The following is a 9,580-nucleotide window of genomic DNA, read 5'->3' as shown; positions in this document are numbered from 1 at the left end:
GCAAATATTGCAAATACACTGATTCATAGAAAGAAAGTTCCAGAAATAAAAAAAAATCATCAGTCGTATGTTGGACGTACCCAAGAAATGATAATTATCCTGTAGTTAAAAAAGTGTATATACTGCAAATCTAATACATGCACACAAATCATGAACGTTGGGGCTGGTCTGTTGCCGCATTTTGACATACATTCAAGAAAACTGGAACTGGTGCGGAAATGTAATACTATAAGTCTATAAGCAGTATGATGAAATAATCATACATAATATTGGTGTTTCATTGCAATATGAACTTTTTGAGAAATCAAATTCACTAATATTTTGTTAATTTCGTACTAAAGCTCGACTTGAAGGTTATAATGTAGTAAACGGACTTCCTGTCAATCAGGAACTGTTTGTTGCAGATTAATCATCTATGTCACTTTTCATATACACAATTTGTTTTAATTCAGTTAAATATTTTACTTTCAGTGTGTGGTTACTTCTGCTCCTGAGAAATTAATATGTTATCAATATATTTTGCTACCATCAGATGAATAGAAGGCGAATTTCCTTACTGTGTGATGTGTCAAGGTAACATTAACACATCCACTCATGAAACACTGTAATACCAAGCAAAATACTATTTTGCCATGATATCTAAATGAAGCGTTATACAGATTAAACGTTGCATAATACTATTTTTGTGTTGTATGACATTTAAATGACCCCTTATATAGGTCAACAACTGGACTAATTCGTCAAATTTGATGAGATTCGACACCGAAAAGTAACGTTAGTGCCATCTATTGGCTGGTAAACTTACTCACTATAGTAATCGTGGCCAACGAAGTTTCTCCATGTAAACAGAACTTGCTATGACAGTCGGATGTGACGTCACGAATGGAGGTAAATGTTTTCCCTGCCCTGTAATAGATTGAAAAACTGTTGAAAACATCTTTCGAAGTAAATTACACGCGAGCCGTAGAGCTTCAGTTATTGGAATTTGCCGTTTTTAATTGTGAGACGATGATGATACAAATGTGAAAACGATTGTTTGTGTACAAAGCGTATGTGGCACCTTGTCATTGGAAGACACGTCCTTTCCGGTGATTCGTAAAGTGCCACAATATTTCCTATTTATTAAGATATATCGTATTTATTACGTTAACAGGTGAGCTCACTGCTGTGAATTTATTGTGGGGTTGTCATTTTTAATCAGGCCAAGGGTCAATCTTGGCGTTAGCAATTAGGTTTAGGCTATAACACTGCATGATTTTTTACCGTGTCAAACTGAACACAGTCGTTCGTAGGCTTAAGGATGCTTAAGGTATGCGGCTTCGTTCTGTGTAATGGTACCTTCATATTAAACTTAAAAATGTCGGTGTGGTTCTGTTGACGTTTAGTCTATATAGGCGTTTATTTTCTTGATTTGTAAGGAACTCTGGCCTGGTGGTTGGTTACCCTGTCCTAAGCTAAGGAGGTGTAGGCTAATGAACCGGACCCATGCTTTGACCTGGATACCATGTAGCCTACTACCTAATATACTAATATACTTACCTAGCTATCATTTGTTTAAATTTGTTCAGTGATACTGTAACGTTGGTGGTACCTAGGCTAATTCGCCATTTCTACCTAGGCTAGGCTTTTTCTTGTTCGAACTGGATATTGGTACGGCAGCCGTACCCCGATCACGGTAGACATCGGTACGGCAGTGAATTGCGCATGCGCGAACCCTTGTTTACCGCCTAGGGCATACCAGTGGTAGCAAGAAAAATGGCGACGGAACAGCATGAACCGCAGAATAGGGTAGAACATCACAGTAGGCCAAGCAGGCCACCTACCATCAATGCAAGCCACCCTCCGAAAAAGTACATTATAACGCGTCCTGACACCCGAGATGGGCATCAGTCGCGACTTGTTGTTGGTGAGAAACGGAGCTAAAGACCTCTACTCTCCTTTCGAAGTAAGTATTTTCTCCAAAGTTAGAAATTAAGGCCAAATTTTAAGATTTAAACAGAGGGTACTGAAAACGGTCTCAAACGTAGTGCAAATCTCACCAAAACGCGTTCAACATTTTTACTTACAACTCGAGGTATTTAGAAGATTGACGCCATCTCGATGTTTACGGAGTAGCTTGTGTCAATAAACTAACCATTTCCTGTGATAAATCCGCACACCACTTGTACCCACAGACGCTGGAGCACTTTTATCACAAGATTTCTCATCAACAACAAGCCAGGCGTAAACAGCTGTTTGGGTTTGGGTAGAAGATGAACGAGAAGCGTGCTCTTGGCTAATTTTTAAATAAGTAGTAAAACATCAATTATTTTACATATTTATGATGATTTTAATTTTTGAAATTTGATTCGTTATTGAAAAAGTAACTCGACTCTGACTCAAATTTAAGTAATTATTTTTCTGAATTAGAACGTTCTTTCAAGTTCTATGTTATGAACGTCACGACTCTTGACTTTCGTACCTATTGTAAATAATTGCTATACTCAACTGTCATTGCAGAACAGTTTACCAGTTATTCATGCAGATTGTTATCAGCTATACATGGAATTGTTATAAGAATCGTTAATGCGCTTATATATCTTTATTATTTACGTTTTGGATATATGAAGATGTTTTACTGCTGGATTATCGCCGTAGTGTGACGCAATAGTTTTCGGTCCATGGGCCTCTGTCTGTTTTCGCACCATATAAGAAAATTATGGGGCCCGAATTTGCAATGACCAGAAAGTCGTTAAAAGAAAGGGAAAAGTTAGCATTGAGGGGCATATGTTTGACTGAGAAAAATACAAATTTATTCAATAGCTAGCTTGTAAAAAATACTTGGTTTATAAAAACTTGATTGACAACTAAGCAGCATGTCTACTATGGTTTTCAGAGACAGTGCAAGCACGTTTTGGGCAATACCTATTTCTGTAACGAACACTCGTAACAGAACGAGATTTTTCTTTAGTGCATTACCCCCAGTGCCGTAATTTATAAGGGTATCGTGAATCACTAATCGTAAAGAATACTACACTTGTCCTTGTACTAATAGACCAAAACTCCATTATCCAGAAATGGATAGGAACACACCAGTAAACAGCTCCACCTACCCTCTCCCCCACCTCCACCGCCACCCCGTGTCCTTCTTCTTCCTTCACCTTCCCTTCTCTCTCTCTGAAAGTTGTTGCAGTTTAAACTTATTTTCTATGATTTTTTCCCTCTATCTATCTAATAATAGTAGTTTACATTGGTGGATATATCTAACGATTTACTCGGTGGTTACCTGCCCATTGACGATATATTTATACACTGATCCACTCAACTCTCTCTCTCTCTCTCTCTCTCTATCTCTCTCTCTCTCTCTCTCTCTCTCTCTCTCTCTCTCTGTTTCTTTTATCGTAATTCGAAAAATGAACAAGAAAATATATTTCATACTTGTATAGCATTAATTAAATAGGTCTGTCACACAAGTGTAAAGTTGTTTTGAAAATTTGGCAGACATGTCTCCTTATAGCGTATAGTGTTGCTGATGAATGAGGTTTGTGTTGTTTATTGTTAATTATTAACCTCCTATATACCCTACATGGTTGGGGGACCCTTTGTGATGCTGGTTTTGTGTTGGGTAAATATTTTGGAGAGAGGTTGGGAAGGAATCCGTGCGTGCGCTAATTTTCATCACGAAGACATGTTTAAACAATAATAGCCACTTGATTTATGTTTCATTTTTATGACAATTTGTGTGGTTTATGTATGCTCTAATTTTAGTTTAAAAATATTAAAAAAATTTTCATGCACAACAGTTTATATTTGCAGGTAATAAATATTATATTAGTTAGTAATAACGAACATGGGTACATCACGTAGGGCAAAGGGGATGGCCCAACTTGCCCCTCACCGCCCGGATATTCGTCATTTCAGCGAGTGAAAATATGGCTCAGGTTTACTATGTCAACTGAACGACTTAAGGAGGTTACAGATTCTTTAGTAACGAACATTGACCCTCCAAAACTGGGTATAAGACTATAAACAAAACGTTGAAATTGGTGAAATTAGGCTATGTATTGGAAGTATATATACATAAATATTAAAGCAATTTTATCATTATTGCATTACTATGACAACTAGAATTCATGGAAACAGTTTATAATAATGGAACGGCGTATGTGTGAAGCCTCCACTAATGTGGCAACGATGATTTTGCCATTCTTAGCATGCAAACATTAAAGCATGCAAACATTAAAGGATACATTTATTTCTGGCATACGATTATTTAAGAAATTCAAAATACTAATAAAGACTGAAATCAATGAAGTGCTAGCAAAAACAAAAAAGCAAAAAAAAAAAAACGTAGTCGTTCCTCTATGCACTTTTCCGTATTCGTTCCTCTATGGTTTTCGGCAGCCAGATGTACGAAAACTTTAGAAACATTTGATTTTATCTACGTTAGAAATATCTGTAATTTTTTCGGGGTAATTTGGTTGCAAAAAAGGGATAATATACATGAATTAAATCAAAATTTTTAAATAACAATGTAAATTTAAACTAATAACGAGTAAAGTAAACAGTTTAGGGAATAAACTTTGCAGTTTCGTCGTCTGTCGTCGTCTGCTGTTTGTAATTGTGTTTGTTATGGCAGCGCGCGCTTAGAAACCAGGAACAGCAACTGGGTTTAAAGTGCAATGTGGAGTGAACTGAGACCAAAATGTGTATAATAACAATCAAATAAGCACTGTGGAGTTTCAGTTGTGATGGCAGTAAGGATAAAACCGCCGATTACAAGGTAGATGAATTCAGTTCCAACCATAACCCCGGGAATAACAAGTTTCATACTTTCACTAATATAGGCAACAAAATGTTGTTTTTATTGTGCTGATTACAACTGCAATCTTGAGTAAGATCAATAAACGTTACAATACATAACGCTAACATTGTTCAAATGAGTGCTGGGAAGGCTGGGGAAAGATGGTGGCCGTCACTGATGAGAACCGTCCATGAAAAACGTAGCCCGCCTATTGATTTCAAAACTGCCTTGAAAACATATTTTTTACGAAGAGCTCACATGCTTATTTTAGTTTCCGTTATGGGGCTTTCATATACCACAAATTATGTTGACGAAATCAGTCTTTCAAGTCCCTTTTAATCTATGCTTAGAGTTGCAATTGTATTCAGTTTCACCAATTAAATATCGAGTGAAATAAGACCCGTCTACCGTGATGAGGGTTGGCCTGTTGTGATGTTTCCCCCTAATACATTAGTTTTCGCTGAAAACATGTTTTCAGGCTTTAACGAGCTGGAAAAAGCCATAGACATCTAGGGTAGATCACCACGGCAGGCCAACCAGGCCACCTACATTAACGCTTGCCACCCTCCGAAAAAGTACATTATAACGCGTCCTGACACCCGAGATGGGCATCAGTCGCGACTTGTTGTTGGTGAGAAACGGAGCTAAAGACCTCTACTCTCCTTTCGAAGTAAGTATTTTCTCCAAAAGTTAGAAGAAATTAAATTAAGGCCAAATTTTAAGATTTAAACAGAGGGTACTGAAAACGGTCTCAAACGTAGTGCAAATCTCACCAAACGCGTTCAACATTTTTACTTACAACTCAAAATATTTAGAAGCTTGACGCCATCTCGATGTTTACGGAGTCGCTTGTGTCAATAAACTTCCCATTTCCTGTGATAAATTCGCACACCACTTTGTACCCACAGACGCTGGGCCACTTTTCATTTCATCACAATCGGAAAACGGTCCCTCACCGGCTTGTTTGTTAGTAAACAACTGTTTTGGTAGAAGACAACGACGAAGCATGCACTTGGATAATTTTTTTAAATATTAAAATATAAATATTTTATATATTTATGATTAATTTTAAAATATTCGTTATTGAAAAAGTAACTCGATTCTGACTCAAATTTAAGTAATTATTTTTTGGAATTAGAAAGTTTAAGTCCTGTATTATGACGTCACGACATCTTGGCTTTCGTACCTATTGTAAATAATTGCTTTACTCAACTTTCTTGCAGAACAGTTTACCAGTTATTCATGCAGATTATCAGCTATTCATGTAATTGTTATAATCGTAATGCGCACATATATCTTTATTATTTACTTTTTGGGTATATGAAGATGTTTTACTGCTGGATTATTTCCGTAGTGTGACGCAATAGTTTTCGGTCCCTGGGCCTCTGTTTTTGCACCATAAGAAATTATGGGGCCGAATTTGCAATGACCAGAAAGTTAGCATTGAGGGGCATATGTTATGATTGAGAAAAATACAAATTTATTCAATAGTTAGATTGTAAAAAATACTTGATTACAAAAAACTTGATTGACAACTAAGCAGCTTACCTACTATGGGTTTCAGCGACAGTGCAAGCACGTTTTTGGGCAATATATACCTATTCCTGTAACGAACACTCGTATCAGAACGTGATTTTGCTATAGTGTATCACACCTAGTGCCGTAATTTATAAGGGTATGGCGAATCACTAATCATAAAGAATAAAAACACTTGTCCTTGTACCAAGAGACAAAAACTCCATTATGCAGAAATGGATACGAACACGTGTAGAAAGCTCCACCTACCCTCTCCCCCCCCTCCACCGCCACCCCTTTCCTTCTTCCTTCCTTTGCCTTCCTTTCTCTCTCTCTCTCTCTCTCTCTCTCTCTCTCTCTCTCTCTCTCTCTCTCTCTCTCTCTCTCTCTCTCTCTCTGTTGCCATTCGGTATGTGTTCACCTTCCAAACTGGGTTTAAGACTTACACAAAACGTGGAAATTGGTGAAATTAGGCTATGTATTGGAAGTATATATATACATAAATATTAAAGCAATTTTATCATTATTGCATTACTATGACAACTAGAATTCATGGAAACAGTTTATAATAATGAATCAGCGTATGTGTGAAGCCTCCACTAATGTGGCAACGATGATTTTGCCATTCTTAGTATGCAAACATTAAAGGTTACATTTATTTCTGGCATACTGTTATTAAAGAAATTCAAAATACTAATGTAGACTTAAATCAATGGAAAGTGCTAGCAAAAACAAAAAAGCAAAAAAATATATATATACAGTAATCCACTTATCCTTAGTTGTTCCTCTATGGTTTTTGGCAGCCAGATGTACAAAAAGGTTAGAAACATTGGATTGTATCTTCTTTAGAAATATCTGTTATTTTTTGGGGTAATTTGGTTGCAAAAAAGGGATAATATACATGAATTAAATTAAAATTTTTAAATAAAGTAAAGTTGAACTAAATAACGAGTAAAGTAAATTTAGGGAATAAAACTTTGCAGTTTCGTCGTCTGCTGTTCGTAACTGTGTTTGTGGCCTGTGCGCGCTTAGGAACCAGGAACAGCAACATGTTTAAAGTGCAATGTGGAGTGAATTGAGACCAAAATGTGTATAATAACAATCAAATAAGCACTGTGGAGTTTCAGTTGTGATGGCAGTAAGGATAAAAACCACCGATTACAAGTTAAAAATGAATTTGGTTCAAACCATGACCCCGGGAATAAAAAGTTTCATACTTTCAGTAATATAGGCAACAAAATGTAGTTTTATTGTGCTGATTACAACTGCAATCTTGAGTAAGATCAATAAACGTTACATATATACGCTAACATTGTTCAAATGAGTGCTGGGAAGGCTGGGAAAAATGGTGGTCGTCACTGATCAGAACCTGTACATCCACACAGTAGCCGCCATATTGGATTTCAAAACTACCATGAAAACATATTTTACGAAGAGCGTCACATGCTTATTTTAGTTCGTATGGGCTTTCATATATCATATGATGTTGACGAAACTTCAATCTTTTGAATGGTATGCTTGGAGTTGTAATTGTATTCTTGTTTCACCACTTAAATATCGAGTGAATAAGACCTGTCTTCTGTGATAAGGGTTGGTAGTCGCTGGTGTTTCCCCCTTGTAGGTCACGAATGATCGAATTGGCCCTGAAAAGAACTCTGAAGAGGAGATTCAAAGAGGATTATATATAAATATATACACTACCATCGTACCTTTGGTGACTTACTTGGCCCTTTATTCTGCCCGACATCGGCAGTTGCAAAGGGCTGCCTTTATACACTTTACAATATTCTTTTAATTCCCTTCATTGGGTATTGCAACTGTTGGAGAAGATGGTAGAATTTACCAGCTAGTGAAGTGACAAAATTAAACAAAATTTCAGCACTATTCCATTAAAATTGGGATAGGCTAGTTTTATTTTTGTAGCACAACAAAATTGGGACAAAATCCACAAAAGCAAACAAAAAGGGGGGGGGGGGGGGGGGACATTTTGCTAGTTAAAAAAAAGGCAGATGTTAAAAAAAGCGGGACTGTCCCGCCTAAAAGCCGAACTCTGGTCACATAATACAGTATGAGTAGCCAACTGGTAAACTGATACAGCTAACTGTATGTATACCTACAGCAAGTCAGTAGCGCAATACGGCACCACTGACAGAATCTGCCGTACCCCCACCACACTGTTATTTGTTCGGCAGGAAGTCTGAAATTGACGCATGCGCAATTCATTGCCGTACAAATATCCACCGCGATCAGGATACGGTTGCCGTACCAATATCCTGTGCCTTTCTTGTTAGCCTAGGGGCCTGAAAGAATGAGGTGGGATAGGCAACTTATTATGTGAGAGGTTAGGCTACAGTAACAAGACTTTTATTTTTTTTTTCTTTATTTTTGGCAGCTGTGAACACTGCCACTGTACCCTGGATCCTGGAAGTTGGTGACTGTACTAATATTTATTATCTTTAACTTATGTTTTGATCGTCTTTTGTGTATATAGAGAGCCTATTGATTTTTTAATATTCATCCCCAAGAGGTGAATAATAAACATGGTGCCTTAAACCCAGGACTCTGTACCTAACATTACCAGACTCTTTACCTAACATTCCCCCCTACCCCTACCAATTGTATCTACACCCACCAACCCAAGTACCGCACCTCCACTCGGCCGCTCCCTTCCGTGGAACATATGACTCCCTGAAGGTATGCGTATCCCTCGGTCTCTACCAGAATAGAAATATGGCCGCTTTATTTACGTTAGTTCTCCCTTACCCAAAACCTCGAATTCTCAATCCCCCATCATTGTTGGCTAGCAATAAGAGGTACATAACAGTTGACTGTCAAAAGATAACTACTGCACTGCTGCTTCATAAAAAGCACTAAAACTGTAGGAAAAATCAAGGTAGTTCTAGGGTACTATTCCGCTGCGGCCTAGACTATGGCAGTTGCGGTTTTTCTTTATAGTTGTTCCGACACGGCATACAAACCTTCGGTCCTTTTACAATAGGAAGGTACTAGCGGCAGCTGGATAGGTCGTAAGCTTTCGAACAAGGGGTTCGGTAGTTAACTGCTTGTCAGACAGGCGCGCGCGACTGGGAGGTAAACAAATCACTTTTGCTTTCGGCCTGCTGGCATGTAGACGTGTATCATCGCTCTCTGCCCGCTTCGTCGTTGCTTTCGCATGGTTGTGTTTTTCTTTTTCTATTTATCTAGTGAAACTGAATTGTAAGTACAATCATTTCATATTTATTTCCATTGAATTCAATTGTGAATTAAAGGATCTTGGTTTCT

At 37.6% G+C, this 9,580-nt stretch overlaps 1 protein-coding gene across 4 annotated transcripts in view; it reads left to right on the top strand.

Moving 5' to 3' along the window:
• The first annotated feature begins 828 nt into the window (after positions 1 to 828).
• LOC135198828 (protein RER1-like) overlaps positions 829 to 9,580 on the top strand; it is a 49,498-nt gene continuing 40,746 nt past the window's right edge. The window contains exon 1 of one of the 4 annotated variants that reach the window (XM_064226829.1): positions 829 to 888. The gene's annotated coding sequence lies outside the window, so the exon portion shown is untranslated. Of the gene's footprint in view, positions 1,154 to 9,580 lie in introns of all 4 variants that reach the window. The other 3 variants (XM_064226815.1, XM_064226821.1, XM_064226808.1) reach the window with 3 other exon arrangements.

The sequence above is a fragment of the Macrobrachium nipponense genome, chromosome 23, assembly GCF_015104395.2.
Source record: "Macrobrachium nipponense isolate FS-2020 chromosome 23, ASM1510439v2, whole genome shotgun sequence".
NCBI lineage: Eukaryota > Metazoa > Arthropoda > Malacostraca > Decapoda > Palaemonidae > Macrobrachium > Macrobrachium nipponense.
The sequence above is the reverse complement of the archived record's forward strand: the minus strand, read 5'-3'. Positions and strand labels throughout refer to the sequence as shown.